This window comes from Anoplolepis gracilipes, chromosome 3, assembly GCF_047496725.1.
Source record: "Anoplolepis gracilipes chromosome 3, ASM4749672v1, whole genome shotgun sequence".
In the NCBI taxonomy this organism is placed as follows: Eukaryota; Metazoa; Arthropoda; class Insecta; order Hymenoptera; family Formicidae; genus Anoplolepis; species Anoplolepis gracilipes.
The window spans coordinates 1,358,316-1,376,330 of NC_132972.1; the positions used below are offsets into that span (position 1 = coordinate 1,358,316).

An 18,015-nucleotide genomic window follows, 5' to 3' on the forward strand; every position below is an offset into this window, starting at 1 on the left:
AAGTTATTATACATTTAATAATTATTATTTATATTTATATTTATTTATAATATTTATTAATTATAATCTATAATTATTGTCATTTATATAATAATTATATAATAATCTATTTTTTTAATACACTTTCACGTATGATTTATACGATAAAATACGATATAATATAAAATATAGAAAATAATGCAGAAAGCTCTTATATTATGTACATAAATAATTTTATAGATTAAAAGTTGTACATGTATCGGAAAAAATGTACACATAAGAACATTCACTACAAAATAAATATAATTTTATTTACGATTTTTTATGTTACCGTAAATATACGGGTCGTTAAAACGCACACAAACATTTTTATCAGAGCGATAATTTACCGAAGTTGAATCCCCTGAGGGCGTTGAGCGCGATTACTTCAAACTACAAGAATATTGCTCCACTTCATCCTACGCGTGCACAGACAGACAGACACTGTCTACATTAAACGTAGCATATCGTGAGGGAAACGAAGCAAACCGGCATTGCCATATCGATCGAATGCACTTGGGCGTGCTGTTCACGGAACTGCAAAATATCCATAGCGGATTAAAAGCGAACGCAGTTGCCGATCCAAAAGTAATGAGAACATTCAAAATATTTCCATTTTAATACAGAACACATAAGACACGGTCTCTGATTTATAATAAATTAATTCTAGTCACATATTTCCGTGCATTACAATTATAATACATTTCTTTCATATTTCTTTTATTTTTCTCTAACACTTTTTCCAGAACGATTCACTTATGTTAGGTTACTTTCGTGAGTGCGAATGGCGACGCTTATCTTCGAACTGCACGCCTTTAAGATATCTCTCGAAATATGGCATGTTGCGAGAGCGCAAACGCAAAGCGAGAGAAACCATATCTTATTGTCCGTTTCATCTTACAGTAACAAATCACGTGGCGCACGTGGGCTCTATGTAATAAACTTTGAGATGTATTGTGCCTCGCTATTCAATAAACCGATTGCTCGCTTCAATCCAAAGGTTTGAATTTTTCCTACCATTTTCCGTTTCGACTCTCTGCGGAGCTTTTTGTGCAATCCGTAACGCGATATTTGCATATGTGCGAAACTGTGTATTGCTCGAATGCCTAACGCAATTCTTAAGTACACAAAGTGAATAATGTAAAAGGAATAAGAGAAGATTTCTGCTCGTGGTTTTTTAAATTGTTAGTAAGCTAACTATATTAGAGTACATATTGTAAACAAATTAGTTACTAGCAGTTAAAGCAATGGCTATTAAACTTCTTATATTTTATATCTCTTTATCTCATTGCAAAAAAGAAAAGTACAATTTCTGTTTATATAATATATACATGTATATTGCATTTGTGGCTTTAAATGTGTTAATTCAGATCGTTAAGGGAATCCAAAAGCTGTTCTATATTATCGACCAAAATTTAACTTAACATGACAATATATTTAGTATAATATAAAAGTTTTACAATTTATACACACAAAATAAGATAGGTTTCTGTTAGGAATTGCATGTAGAAATATTTGTGAACTTTTAGAAATGACGTCTGACATGAGTTTGTGATTCAATCTCGCACACTCACAGATGCACGAGAGGAATTTTTTACAGATTTTGAAAATCTTTTTTACTAGGCTTCTCTAAAGTCATTTCCAAAAGTTTACATTCTGTTATGTTATTCCAAACGCGGACGCTATATCTCTTGCACGGACATACCGTAGAACTTTTTATATTAAATAAATATAGTTGCGACTTAATTGTCATTTTTTAATTTTTTTATCATTTTTATATGAAATTATTAGCCCCGCGTGTTGCTTTTATAAGTACTTTAATCGTGGAGAAGGATTTATCAATCTTCGTAGTGAAAAAGAAGAATTTCAAAATCTGTAATTTATATTGTGTCGGTAATTTTGGATCCCCTTAATTCAGAATTTCGTTGAGGACATTCTGCGATCATACATATACATATCTTTTCGTTCTCGCGAGAAACATTACCTTTCGAAGACGGACTGCAAGGCAGAAAAAGAGAAAGACACAATAGAATCCTTTGTCCGACCTAATAACGCGAGATATCGACGTATCTTTTATCCGACGATCGGGTCACGAATAGCCACGTCGCGATACAATAATACGGCCGATCGTTTTTGATACTGCTGCGAAGAAAAGACCGAAGGACTGTCAGATGATTTAGCACGTTTTATCACGCGAAGAAAGTCTTGGCTTTTATGCGAAAAATATTGTATATATTGTCGCACGCACTCGAATCTCTCTGTAATAATAATAAATAATAGATTTAATTACATCGCTGTTGTAATATACATTTTATTACAACGGCTTCTATTTATGTAAATAATAATTAACATATTAATATGTAAAATTAAATTGAATTAGGTGCAGCCGTTCTTAATATTTTGCTCCCTTTTGTTATGTGGCCAGAAGCATGTAAGAAAACTTCAATAACGCAACAGCTGTGTGCTTGAAAATGCAAACCATGCGGCAGGCACAGCGCCCCTTTTAGTCATGAATATACGTACATAGCCCCATCTCGATGGGGTGAGCTATAAAACATAGAGGGAGAGGGGAGTCGGGAAAGGAGAAAATAAGACAGAAAGATGGAAGACTAGAAGAACGCGATATAAAACCAGAGACGAAAGAGTTAAGTAAACTCTGAGTTTTTTTTTTCATCCAAGTTTAGTGATGGATTGTGTTTAGCCGTTTTGTTTTATTTTATTATATAAACATGCTCGCTATTCGTTTTACTCGGATATAAACCATTAGACCATCGTATCTTCTTAGAAAATTGATTATCACTTTTAAAAATAATTCGATGAATATTTCTCACGATTATGTATTTCATTTAATAATAATGTAAAGTAATCGCTCTCATAAAACTCGAAACAGATATGTAATATTTTACAGAGATATGTGAAATTAATAAAACAGATGTCTTTTTTCTCTTAATTAAACGGCAATACAATTATAAGCGAGCAATTATTATATTATTCAAAGTCTTGAAACTCTCCGTATATCAAGATAATTTGAGTGAAACACATAATTAAAATCTTGAGGAAGCGAGTTGCGGAATTTGAGTTAAATTACACGTTGTTACGGGTTGAACTTAGCTCTCGCTAGAATATGGAATACGTCTGTTTTGTGCGACGTATCTTATTTGCGACTGCTGAAGACACCAGAGAGAGAGGCACGATAGCCATTCGTAACGGCTTCTCGCCGGTACGTCGCGCATAGATATGCAGCAAGGTGAGATAGCACCGGGACTTTCCTAACCGTATCGTTCGATATATATATATATATATCGCGGGAAGTGCCGGCTGCCAAGACCGTCGACGGAAACGGTTAGAAACGGGGCGCAGAACCGACGCGGATTTATTCCGCATATACGCACCGGATCGTAACATTGAAAGAATAGCGTTACCCCTCCTCATGCGAGCTTTTCCCGACACCTTTTCCGTCGTCGACGTCGCACGGATTTTCTCACTCTCCTCGCGTCTCCTCTGTAGTCGAATTACTCCTGATGAAAGTTGTCAGTTCACCGTCATGTCAGGTCGCGGTTGTCGGCCGCACGAAATTAGTCTGTCTGAATATATCCGTCCACGAGTAGTACCCTCTCTGAATCGTAAAATACTTGTTCCTATAATTTTTTTTGTAGAGCGCGCCTTTTCTTTTCAATTTAAAATATATAAAAGGTATTCTACATTTTATATAAATTGTTTTCGAGATAATACATTTTTTAGTTACGAGTGAAAAATTACGATTTTTCAAAGTCAATTTTTAAATCCATATAGAGATGTTGAATTATTTTATTTCATCTTACTTAATTTATCTCGAATAGACAAAAACGTAATAGAATCATAATTATATAATATATGAAAGTAATTTCATGGAGAAATTCACGCGCCACGAGTCAAAGAATCATACATGTCAATGTACCGCTAGACACATTCATTGTCTACGGAATCTATTCCTTTACGTGGGCATATGAACGTAGGCGAACGGTTGTATAACGTAAGTAGATAATTAAACGATAAATGGTAAAGCACCGACTGGGAGAAGCTATTACCACGTGAAACGTGCGTTATTGCGTTTTAGATTATGCCATAAGCTCGTCAATTGTATCACATGTGCGATCTGGATGGCTTTTCGCTATTAGGTACCGCTGAGAATTTCTTCCTTTCATCGATGATTGACTTATCTCTGATAACTCGAACATATTAACTGACAAGTATGGTCACGCTTCCGCAGATCTTAATCGGTTATTTTAAACGCGTGGACATTATTATTAACTGCAAAAGCAATTGAAAAATTGATGACGATTAAAAGATCGAAGGAACATGGATAGATAGCGAGATAAAAATTACAAATTATAAAATTGCTTCCGTAGATGCAGTTATTAGTTGCAATTCATGACTTTACTGTACATGTTTCCCGTCAGGTTATCGACAAGCAAGACGATGACTTTGCCATTTTATTCATATAACAAATTGTGTGAGAGAAAAAGAATTTCTTTCCTCGAATAGTTTCTCTCTCTCTCTCTCTCTCTCTCTCTCGCTCTCTTTCTCTGCTAACATCTTTGCTTCAACTATTTAACATCTTTACATTCAATGAGAAAGGAGATCGATATCACAGGAAGAAACGTCGCCTCGCGGACGTCGCATCTTCGTATATGCATCTTCTAGCGCATCCTCGCGCGCTTTACAGCTCGAGAGAAGAAGGCGTAGCAGTTCCCGAGAACTTCTTATCGGCTCGACGGAGACGGCTGGGCGAGAGCTGGGTGCTTACGACGCCCAGAGGCACGCCGAGAAACGGGTCTTATCCCCCACGCAAACGGCCATCCGTATCCATAGAATAAATAGCTTTTTCTCCTCCCGAAGCGACCATTAAGGGATGCGATATATTTCCCGACCGCGTCGACCTGTCGTCTTGCCTCTCTCGTACGACTTTATTTTCGTTTTTAATCGTATAATGCTCCGTGCGCATGCAGGCGCAGAATTACTGATCAGATATATTGTAATCTCTATAATGGAAACGTATGGGAAAAAACGCGATATCTACCTTTACATTTTGCAACGCGATATTTAACAGTGACGTCTTAATGCGAGCGCGATAAGTCGAGATATACGTGATTTTTCGCATTTCCTTGATTATGAAAATGCGTCGCAATCTCGCACATAGAGACTCCATGTTTTTATTTAGAAATGGGAAATTTACAGTAATGTGGAATGAAAGGAGAGATGCATTTCTTTGAAATGTGACTCGGCGAATCATTTACCACGACTAACGTCAAAGACAGCTCGGTAGCTGAGATAACATCGCCCATTATCTTGCACATAATTCATTATCCACGGAAGATAGATGTTTTTAGATTTCTTTACAGCGCGACAACTTTACGCGCGTGTCGTTCCATAAACTACAGTGGACATGTATCTACAGAGAGAAGGAAACAAGGGTAAGAAACGGCGGCCTAACTTTTCCCTGTGGATCACCCTCATGCGCACAAGGGTAAAAGCGGTTTGGTAAGAGCAATCATAGTGGAAGCGTGTTTGTACATGTGTCTATGTGTACGCAAGTGTGTGTATTACGGAAAATAGAGATGGTAAATTTTTTGATATCGATTGGCCGAAACAACGCAAATAGATGTTAAATAAGCGGTACTTGATACGAAATGTCACCGCGAACGAAAATTATATACGTCACTTGTCAAAAGTGTAGAATATTATATTACATTAAAATTTTAAATTAAAAGGGAAAAAAAAAAAATATATATATATAGGAATAAATTATTATTACAGTATAAAGATAGGTACGTATCGATCTCTGCTGTTAGGCGAAAAGACTTATTATAATAAAGGGGAAAATTTCAAAAGGTAAACATAAATAAAGAGCGAGAGAATGAAAAGAGAGCGCGGACCTCCGAAACGCTTCAAGTATCAGACGTGCGTAAATTAGACCGAACCAGTAGAACTTTCTAGTAATATAAAATTTGGTAGCTGCACGTAATATCCGAGCTCAATATATGTATATATATATAATTTCTAAACGGCAAATGAATATTATTCCGAATATTGGATAAGTGAATTAATCTTTGAATTTACTTGACCAACCTGAATCCTACAAAAGTATTTCAAATGAGAGTGATGCATAAAATGTATTTCGTATAAAATATTGATAAGTTTAATGAAACAAATATTGTAAAGAAAATAACACATCCAGGAAAAAAAAACATTCTTTTATTCTCGACTATATAACATACTTTTGAGAAATGAAATTTTTCTTCTTTTTTTTATTTTTCTTCGATATTTTTTGAAAAATATGAGCTCGAGTTATTTTACATAAAATATCTTTTATGCGAAAGCTATGAATATAATAACCATATATATGCGAAGACTAAAACTACGAGGAATAACATTCTAAACTGTTGAGGCAGATCTCCGTTCAACATATCACAAGTTATTTAATAATGGAATAACTTATCGTTACTTGAACACGATTCTGAATGCTTTTGAAGACGTTAATTAATACAGTCAAGATAAATTTTCAAATAATCCGTGTTTAAATATCTCAGGAGTCATCGTGAAACATTCAAACGTACGAAGATTGGCATTTCTTCAGTCTGAAGTTCAGAGCTAGAATCTTAGAGGAGTAAAATCTCGCGTATGTAGTGAGTTTGGTTCGAAGCAGAGTTCGAACGACCGGTCGATTACGCTCGCGTGGAGATTCTATTCTTCGCATACTCTCCGCTATAGCTATGCGAAAGTTATGAAAGGCTCGTGAAAGGAAGAGGAAGAAGGCGGGATCGTTAGTGGCTGCTAAGCCGCACTCGAAGCTAAGTCTCGCCGTCTCGGTAACGGTGCACCCAGTCCGTCCATTACTTACGTACCGTAATATTATAGCTTCCTCATTAGCGGATATAAGGCCCAACGTAAACGAAACTTGTCCCGCGGGCGCGAATGCGAGACTCGGGGGTCGTGGCCCCCTTCGTTCCCCTCCCCCCACCCCGTATTCTCACCCCCCGCCCCGTCATCCCCCCGGCGCGACATAATGACGAGGAGGTCGAAACGGCCGCGGCCGGTTCGGATGTTCCCGTGTGAATAGGGTGAGCGAAATATTATGCTGCAATAAATTATGTCGTGCGAATGGTTTTTTCTCGACCGTCACGTGTTCCGCGTTGTATTCGATGTGTGTTGAACCGTCGCGTCGCGTCGCGCGCGCAAAGCGAGAATTCCCATTTATATCCATTTAAGTCTTCCCTTCAATGTCGTCGAGACTCGTGATTTTTCATTCAACCAGCACCAAAGGCATGTTCTAGCAATTACATCCGGCAGGCTATTTCAGATAGAGAAAGAGGGGGTGGGGAGGGGAGAGCGAGAGAGAAAAATTAATTCTGTTTTTCTTGAGTGTTTTTTGTTCGAAAACTGCAATCAAGAAAACGATTGTTTGATATTCTGTAAAATCGAATATCTATCTAAAATCGAAATGTACTCAAATAAAACTCGGAGGTAATTTATTCGAATGAAAGTCGGAAATCCCAACGGCCTACGAACGGAGGCGGGCGAAATTGGTATGCAAAACGAGATAAATCACGCTTATGTCCGCCGCAGCTTGCAACAGGGAATAGCAAATTCGATCATCGTTTGAGAATCAGTTCGCTTACAGAGAGCATCGACAATCGTACATTCGACTAAATTGATGACGCGGTAATCCAAATAGTATAGATAGAAATTGAATTTTTTTCAGCGGTTTCTCGTTATATAATCAAGAGGAAATACTGTGATTTTTTCAAATATTTTCTCGATCTTAACGTCGTGATTATCTAATACCGTACGTTATCACCAGACAGAAAATGAAGGCAGATTTTTGCAAAATAACTCTCAGTGATTACATTTGAGATAAATATTTCTCGGGAATCAAATTGATATAACGGTAGTATTTTAATCGCTAATATATGTGTACGCGTGTGTTTGTGTATGTGGAAAAATTACATCGCACGTGCATTCTCAGAGCAAAATAAACTTGGAAACATGACGATGCATCGTTGTAAACTTTGAAGCACACATTGGGATGGATAATAGGTAAAGCGATTATAATTTACCCATAAAAATCTTTAACAGAGAAATATTGAATTTCAAATATGATAAACGCAAAATGTATCGATATATATATATATATATATATATATATATATCAATGAACATAAAGCTTCTGTGATATATGATGAATTAGATAAATGATGGACATTTTGTAATCGAATATTGATGTGACACTGAATGCAGCATGAAATATAGAAATTAAATTGAAGCTTAATTAGAAATACGAAAATTATTCTGACTTTTTATTAATATGTTATTCAACGACGTCATAACGTTTGTGCGTCGAGATTTTGACAATTTAAAAATAATCTTGTAATTAAAAGAAAATGAAGTCTTACTTCTTTATACAATCCTTTATATTATTCTTCAATGCAAACTTGGTTTATTTATCCGCATTAAATAAGAAATAAAGAAGCAAGATTTAATTTTCTTTTAAGATTACAAGATTATTTTTAAATTAAAAATTTCGATTCACACATATATGTTCTATCGGTCATTGAATATAATATTAATAAACACTTTGAGGACAATTTTCACGCGTCAACAGTTTTAATATAATTTCCTTATTTCACGTTGCATCCAGTATTTTCACATCAATATTCTTTTATAAATTCAATCGTTTAGCCTCTTGCCCATTCTTTATATCCAACATTTTTACTTGTCTACTAAACGTTATTAGTGATCGGTATGATTAAATGATTACATCATTAGTATAAAAAGACGCGGAAATTCAAAGTCTTACGTCTAAACGTTTGCGTCATTAGAATTGTATTGGGTAATCTCAGTGCTCGGTCATTACGATGCGGCGCATCAGAGAGCCACGTCGTTTTATTTCCGTAAAATATTTCCGCTCTATGCGTATCCGCGTCGTTAAACTGTAATCGACTGTGCTTCACGTTCAACGGCGCCGGTGTCTCTCATCGACGCGGAACCCTCGTATTGGCTTACAAACGAGCGGAAACAAACGGCGCGGCCGAGCGCAATCTACGGGGGTATTAATCTTTTTCTCCGATATATCGATATGTTATCCAAACCTCTCAGGGCTGGCGGGCTCAGGGTCGGCCGTAGGTCTAACCCCGCTGGTTATCCCGGTACCGACATGCAATCGAGCGGAGTTTCCTGGATTACTCTGTGTGGCGGCGAAATGAACTGAATCGGCGTACATTCGCACGTGAAAGCACCGTTTTGTTTTTACGAACCGTTTTGTTCGCGAATCGGATTCTGAGCATTTCAAATGGAAGAACGATTGACCACCAGCAATTCTACATTCGTGCTTTGCCGGGATTATTTTCATTCGCTTAAAAATATCACGAAGTAATGAAATGATCAATGAACTCTATCTGTGATTTTACGATTTTTCCTTTAGCAACAAAATAATTATATCAGCATTAATAAGAGATTAAGAGAAAAATGAATCGATGAATTAAATTGATTATCACAATCGTATAGGGTAAACTAGGGTATAATGGCCATACGGAAAAGATGACCAGGCTGTAATTTTTTCAATAATCGTTATATAGTGCGCTTTTTTAGTCATTATCAAAGATAATCGATATTTACAGTAGTTTATATGCATATATTGTTTGAAATAACGATATTGTGAATCTTATATCATATTTTCACTTTTCACTATCTGCAAAGTTTTTCATTTGTCTACTAAAAACTGTTATAACGTCGAATAAATTACAGTTAAGCTATCGTAATCGACGTTAGACATATTATAAAGATACGTAAATTGTTTTATAACCTATAATTTTTATTTTCGTTTTCATTATTTTTTTATAAACATTATGGTCATCTTTTCCTTAAAAGTTGTATAAGATGGCCAATGCTTATGTTGTACTATTTTGATAATATAAAATTTCAATTAAATATTTTCCTTTTAATTTTTTCGATAATATTACGTAATTGAAGCTTCAGTGAAAATATAATATGCCAAGCACTATTAAAAAATAACAAAAATAAAAGTATGTTTTTTGCATTTTAAAAAACTATGGCCATTTTATCCGAGTTTACCCTAAATAACTGCAAAAATGCAAAAGTTATGATGAATTTCATCACGTGTTTATTTTTATTTGTAGTCCAAATATTTTTGCCTTCCTTAGATTAGATACGTTAGATATTCTAGACCGGTTTGCATCGTGATTGTAATCGTTTTAGGAATTATGACCGTTGTCAGTGAACACGTGAGGAGCTCTCGGAAACCAACAATATGCTTGTGTGAGCCACAAGAATGTCCGTCCCCGGCAGCTGTACATCCTCTCTATAAAATATTCATTACGCTAGTATTTTGACATGCCACTCCTCTACCAGTCTCTTTGTTGCCTCATTATTTCCGGGTGAGATCAACATTCATCGTTCTTGGGTTCACCGTCCAGAGGAATTCTCTTGGCTGGTATAAAAAAACTAATTTTCAATTCGACCGGTTTTCCTACCGAGAACTAGCCTGACAAAACAATTCCAACGCCATCGAATCATACTTGTCATCGATTATTATCAGAGCGACGTTTATACGGAGATAATCATCACGATGGCAGGGAAATCAATCTTCTTTAAGAATTCAAAAATTGCTTTGTACTAAATTCCTACAGAAAGTAACAGCGAAATAAGATGTATAACAAAATTTTACACACATATAATCGTTTGATATAAATTTTCCACAAAGACTAGAGATGAGACAGTAGCTCCCGTACGTTTCATTAAAAATAATGTTTTATCTTTTATGAGCTTTAAAGTAAGAACTGCCCATTCAATATTGTACCGAAGAAGAGTTCTCGCACGTTCCCTTGTTTCGACATAAAGCCGGCGCAAAATATTTTAATTTTACGATTTCCATTGGCGCTCTCGTATTACGTCGTAAATGCGACGTTAGTTTCTATTTAATGAACCATCAAATTCATATATCACCAGGTACGGTAAGGATTGTCATTAAGTCATATAACTTCAAGAGAATTTCCTCATCAACAATTTATGTTCGCACCAAGCGTGACGAAACGATTTTCTATATGTGCTAGATTAGCTCGTTCTAGTTAAGTGTAAACGTAAGTTAAACGTACAAGGAAAGTTACTGATATTACCTTTCGGAATTCTTCCTCGAGTTTTTCTGTGTTTTTTTAGTTCTTATTCCTTTTTCGAAGAAGTTAATTTATTTTTTAATCCACTATAAATTCCGAAGAACTTATTTTATATTAATTCGATTTTTTTCCTTGAATTATAAATTCATGTAACCAGAGGGAGAGAGAAAGAGAGATGACATTTCTCTTCATTATCATCTAGTCTACTACTTTCTCTGTACTATTATTATTTTACATCATGCGTGCTGCTTCTTATGGCGTGCAGATCATGCATGAATGAGATAATTCCCAGCTCGTGTCTTGTCGTCACGCGATGCACCGGATGCTTCTTTGACTATTTTTATTGTCGTCTCTATCTGCAAAATTTTCTATTGATATTTGCATGTTACATATACTGTACTATCGTCATTATAATATAATATGCTCTGTCATTGACCGTTGAGATCAGTTATCTTGGGAAAAACGATCGCTAAAACTCAAAGAATCATCCCGCGTGATCTTTTATTCATATTAATTCGAGTCTTGATGTCAATTAAGCTAGCGATTAATATGCAAGTAAAGGTTGAATTGCTTTCGAGAAATAACACTCAAAAAAAATTTTGCTAATGTAGATAGATTTCTAGATGTCTCAATTAAAATTTATCGCTACTTTTTGTATCTGTTTGAATATTCTTTGTCACGTATAGAATTTATAGCAGCAATATTCTAGCAATACCTCTAGAAAATTTAGATCCCATTGCTAAATATTAATCACAAATATAATTGTCCTTGACAATAGGCCTTAATGATAGGCATCGCGGAAAAATTTTCCGTCTAAATTACACTAATAGTACAGATATAAATTCTGTCTCTCTGTCATTTAAATTGATTAAGTGCAAAGTATATACAGTGTCACAGTATTTGCTAATAATTTATCTGTTTCAGTTAATTTTTTACACCTAGAAAATTTTCGTTCAAGAAGTTGCAAGATCATTTTTTTCAGTGTAATTATTCACGTAAAATATCTTTCTTTGCAAGTGAGATAAAGATATCAATGTAATAATTATTCGCAAAGTATTGATAACAATTCGCTTTCAGAAGCTTCTTTTCATAGTATTAGGAACATGTCATCGGTTAGATTAAGCAACAAGTGTTACGTTCGATTTCACTGACGGAAGCTCGACGATAGAGAGGCAAATTAGTAGAGAATGCCAAGCTAAGCCGAGCCGCTTTATGAACGGCGTGTTTCGACGTACATACCTACGTTCGCGCGTCTAGCATCTATACCTTCAGTAAAGTAAAGAAACGATATTATGCACAGAGGCGTCGTAGGTGGTACCATTAGTGAGGTATGCGAGTGCGCGTCGTACGCTCCTATCTTTCCTCCGCCCTACGCAAAGCTCCTGCGTGATGTATCGATCTTTCTCTTCTGTTGGCCATGCGCGAGATATTCTCGATTCAGACCGTGAAAGGATTTCGCCCCGTGGCTACGATGATCGATCGCGAAACAGCTGCACGATAAGTCGGACGTAGATCCATCGCGTGGCTCGTGAGACTATGCTATTTCCGCTGCCGTCAAATTTCTGCTATCTCCACGGGCTAACCGTAATTTGGTGATTACGATGCTAGTGCTGTCGCTTGTCTATTTCGATACTATTGTTTGTGGCAATGGTTGTTGTGTGACGTACGGTGAAGATGCAAAATGCAATCATGGTTGGCAGAAATATCAATAATAATATATCAATGATCTGTATGATTTATTTGTTAGATTATGATTCAACTGTTGACTTCATTTCCGATTATGTAAATCTTTTCACCTTTTGATAATCGAAAAATAGTTTCAACATTTTGCCTATTTTACAGACTAATAATAAATATATATTCTACTCTAGTTATCTGTATATAAATAGCCAAAAGATTTCTCCTAGCTTTCTGTTGTAATGCAAATAAGTTTTCGAGGGACTATTGTATGATTATATGAGAAAAGACGACGACAAGGGACAACTCGATAAGAATATTGTCGAGTTAAACTGAATAGGTTGAATACAATGTACGATCTACACGTGCATGAAGAGTAGACACTACCGGACAGAACGACCCGATGGCGATAGTCACCGATGATATTCCCCCGTAGGCAACAAGATGAACGTGAGTTTTTGTAAATCACGGCATTCGTCCACCATATGCCGCTATTCACAACTCGAAGATCAATCCGACGTTTGTGTTTTCATTATACATTTAATACTAAAGATTCGATTTTTTTACTTATTAAATTTTTTAATCGCAAATAGTAAATAGAATAATATGTGATTTAACAAAAATTTGAATTCAAATCTGCTTTAGATGTGTTGTAATTTGCAATAAAAGTCAGGATAGAAGTTTATTTATATTTTTATAAAATATTTATATTTTACAATCATAAATAGATTTTTGTTTTGGATTTAATTGCGAATTATAAATCGTAAAATAGCTTTAAATTTAATATTAATTGTAAAAATATAATGAAATTGATAATATTTTTACACATTAAATTATGCAGTGTGATATTTTTAAGAATTATATTAATTAAAAAAAATATCTTTCTCGATATATATTTTAAACAAGATCATCGAAAGAAGGTATTTTAATAAGTAATGATCTTGTTAAGATATGCTTATGTTATTTTGGGGAAATTTTGATAGACATAGGTTACACGTATAATAGTTATTATAAGAAATCTAATTTAGCAAGCTCGATAAAACCTACGAGATATTATTCGTTTGTAATTGTGCCTGTGAAACTGTTTTATAATTATCATCTTCTGTTTAATTCAATTTTTTTTTCTCCGGACTAAAATGATTCGCGTTAATTTCCTTTACCATAGAAACGGATTTAGGTCAAGAGAGGAGGATAAAGAGAACGGTTTGCGGAAATAAGTTGATATTCACACAGATAAAGCGAGGGATAAAGTTGTGTGGAGAGTGACGGCATCGATCCCGAATAAAAGTAAATAAAACGCGGACGTCTTGGTCGATGCGGTCTTCCGTGTGGGTATTTGGAGGAGCCCGAGAAGGTGCGAGGTAGTCCCACGGCGCCCATATAAACCATCTTGACTCTATGGGCTATTTGTGAGATGGCACACGAGACGTCCGAGAAAAGAATTTATTTCTTCTATCGTCTCTCTCTCTCCTCTCTTTCCTCTTTTTCTCATTCCTCTTCTTGATATTTTCTCTTCGTTTTTCCCGCCTTGTTTCTCTTTCTTCTTATTTAAGCTTCATACTTTACTGTCTTCACTGTTAGATGAGCTGATTTTCCTTTGTCTTCGCTTCTGGGTGCTTTCACGCCAGAAAACTTCGATAAAAGCTCGGCAATGAAATGAACAGCTTTTTCCCACTTACCATAGCGTTAATCTGTTAGTCATTGTTATTACGAGCAGCATTTCTCGAAAGCGATGCATAATTATATTATTCTTCTAATATTTGTTTTTTTATATTATTCTTTTATTAATGAAATTATTGTGAATTAATAAAAAGAGTTATTTATTTTAATAAATTTGTTATCGGTATTTGAAATTACTTCAGTTAAATTTCTGCGGAAATATTTGATTTCCGTATCATACATTTCAACGGATGATTAATTTAAATCCATTTTAGATTGTTGTGATTTTTAACGCAACAGCTTTATATCGGCTCCCTGTCATTCTCGTCAATTAATATTTTAAAGATCGTCACGGCTCGGGGATTTGCATATGCGATCGCGTATCGGTGATTGGTGCCCGTCGAGTGCAATGTCATCATTATTTTAGCACGACTATCGATAATTGCATCGTAATATCCTCGATATTAATGTGAACGGTGATAATGCTATCACAGGAGACCAATGCCCAGTAATGATAATGACAGCAATCACCGTTCGTCGACGAGCGATAAAATGATTTTAGTAATAACTACCGCTGACCATGGCGGGAACTTTTTGTCTACGAAAATCAATATTTGCATTCGATAAAAAAAAAACAGAACAGTACATCTCGCATGTATTCATGGCCACAACGACGGTACTCGATCATTTAAAGTGTTATGAAATAATTTGGCCAGCTTTTTATATCCGGCATGAATTTATAAGCTCACCTCGATTATCAGTAAAATTAAGCGAGCGAAAAATTCAAGTGCTTTTGATGCGACAATGTGTGTGTGTGTGTGTGTTGATCGTAGTCACTATTCTAATATTTTACTATGATTAAAAATTATTAATTTTTCCAATTTTTCACCCTTGTCTAATCGCGCATACATATATAAAATTTAATGTAAATACTATTAAAAAATGGCGGTAAAGATAATTATGAATTTTCAAACTTATGCAAAACACATGAGGAATAGAAGGTAAAGGAAAGGCATTGCTGTATATCGTAATGCGAGTGAAAGATGATGGAGAGGATCATGAGATATCAGAAGCACGAGTATCGATCATTCGCGGCTTGACCGACGACCGTTGCCCTCGGCATCTCGTAATCCTCTTCGGCAAATCGATTTCTCGTAAACCCACTTCACAGCCTAGAACTAGGCCCGTATCTCGAGAGGAAGGGTATAACCAGGATGAGGACAAGGATACCGCATTAAGCCACATTACGTAGACCCTTATAGTTTAAGCCGTAATCCCGACTAGTGCAGATGCACGATTCTCCGGGGATTTTGACGATTCTCGAAACTTTCAACAAGTCGTTCATTAAGCCCGTCTGCGGTTTTATACAGCTGCTTTTGGGAGATGCTTTATAATGAACAATGACCAATGATAATCCGGCATGCGGTTTTATGTAGTGAGAGCAATGATCTTTTTCTATGATTTTTCAACAAATAAATAGAGATTCGTGTAAAACGATATTTCAACGCGTACGTAATTATGTGCCAATTTTTTTTCGACGATTACATGGATGAATCCAAGTTACGTTAGTTGATAAACTTTGCTGGCATGTGGAAGCGCAAGGTAATTCGCAAGCATTCGAAGCAACCCTTCAAATATCACAAAAAGAAGAATAGAGGAAGAGTCTTCGAAATAAGATACAAGAAGGAGAAAGGAGAACTAGTTTACAAGATCGCCTGGTATTCGGAGCGTGTCTGATTGTCTGCTTTTCTAGCATCATCCAACACCGACCCTTGGCGCCTGAGAGTCAGACGGACGATGAGTACCTAGAAGACTACGAAGTATACTCGTGCACTTTAGTCTCAAGAATGGCACGTCTAGTGACGACTCTCCGATTATTTCCGTATGTTTCTTATGTAAGGGTTGTGATTTAGACGAGACAACTTTTCAAGTTTTTTTTTTTCTTTTACAGGATGTAACTCATGCAACGTTTCTGTTTCAATATTACATTTAATTTGAATATCGACAGCTCTTTACAGTCATGTTAAAATCGATAGTCTGTTGAAAATTATGTTAAAAGTATTGACTTATTAATTTAAATATCAGGCTTTTCTCAAATTTTTTATCGCTTATTCATTTGGAAACTGTCAATGAAATATAAGTTAATTGATATTATTATTTTGTTATTTTACCTCGTTATTGAAATAGAACATTTTTAATAAAAATGTTTTATCTGATCGCTCTTTATTTCTTGAAGGGATATTAATGCATTAATAATAATACAATATCAATCATATTTATGTCACTCTCAATTATTTATGATACGAAAATAAATTAAATCCAGAATGAATTTCAAGACTAATATCAAAGATATTAAAACGATGGAATCTTGAAATATTTAAACTTTTTTAAATGAACTAATTAGAAGCGGATGATTTTACAAATAAAAGACAATGCCCAATCGGACTTAATGTCACTTCTGAGAACGCTTAATTAAAGTCCGGAAATATAAGTCAGTGATCGGTTGCAACGGCTAGTTTTAACGATGCGGAAATGGCGGGGATGAGGATGAGGGACGCTCGAAAGGAATTGCTCGGTATCGCTACATAGATCGGCAAGGAGCCATTGTACAAGTTGTAAATAAATCCTTAATGATCCTCACGAGGCACCTCACCCTTTACGACTAATTATACCGGCCTGTGAGACACTGGCTGTATCTTATAAGCGACGCATCGTACTGCAGGGCCAATTAGTAATTAATAATGGCCAGTGTGACTGTCAGGCATGGTTGTCGCCTTGATTGAATTAAATATCGAATTAATTGTCTCTAAATGCCTCCCAGCTGCAATATGTTTACTACACCCGCAATTCTCTTCCTTTCTCTCTTGTTGGAGTAGTTTTTTATTTACTTTGTTTATACTTGATTTAATGGAGTTTACTAATAGAGTGCTTTTATTATTAAAAACAAAATAATTCATAAATTTTGCTAATCCCTCTTCTAAAAAAAGCATTAGTTATTTATATATTGTTGTCTCTTTTCCGAGATGCTAATTGATTGTCTCGAAGTCTCGTTGTCAAGTGCGTTATTGCGATTTGTTTCGCGCGTGTCGTCTGTAGCTGTCAAATTTTGACAGTTTATGTGACAACTTGTAAAAAAATTAAATTAAAGAAAAGTTAAAAAAAAGTTAAAGAAAACGAAGAAGAGAGAAAGAGAGGCAACAGAAACGGTACATATTATATATGCATGTATTGTATATGATGAACCTATGTGTAAACTTTTCCCATGATATTATATGTATATTTAATATATAATTAATATTTGTGTAATTAGTAGAAAAAAGAAGAGGTGGAAGAAAGAAGGAGAAGGGATATAATATTAAATAAAGAGAAAGAGAGAGAAAGAAAAAAAAAGAAAAAAGGATGCTTTCTTAAACCCAACCGTAAATATTAAAATTAAATATTATATATTCAACAATCAATTAGCATTGCGGAAAAGAAATTTTAACACTTAACT

General features: G+C 35.3%; 2 protein-coding genes across 2 annotated transcripts in view; one reads left to right on the plus strand and one right to left on the minus strand.

The window, feature by feature from the left end:
- The window catches only part of LOC140664113 (glutamate receptor ionotropic, kainate 5-like), a 274,048-nt gene that overhangs the window by 244,134 nt on the left and 11,899 nt on the right, over positions 1–18,015 (minus strand). The gene's annotated exons all lie outside the window — the stretch shown is intronic.
- Positions 1–18,015, plus strand: part of LOC140664117 (mannosyl-oligosaccharide alpha-1,2-mannosidase IA-like) — a 228,238-nt gene that overhangs the window by 205,486 nt on the left and 4,737 nt on the right. The gene's annotated exons all lie outside the window — the stretch shown is intronic.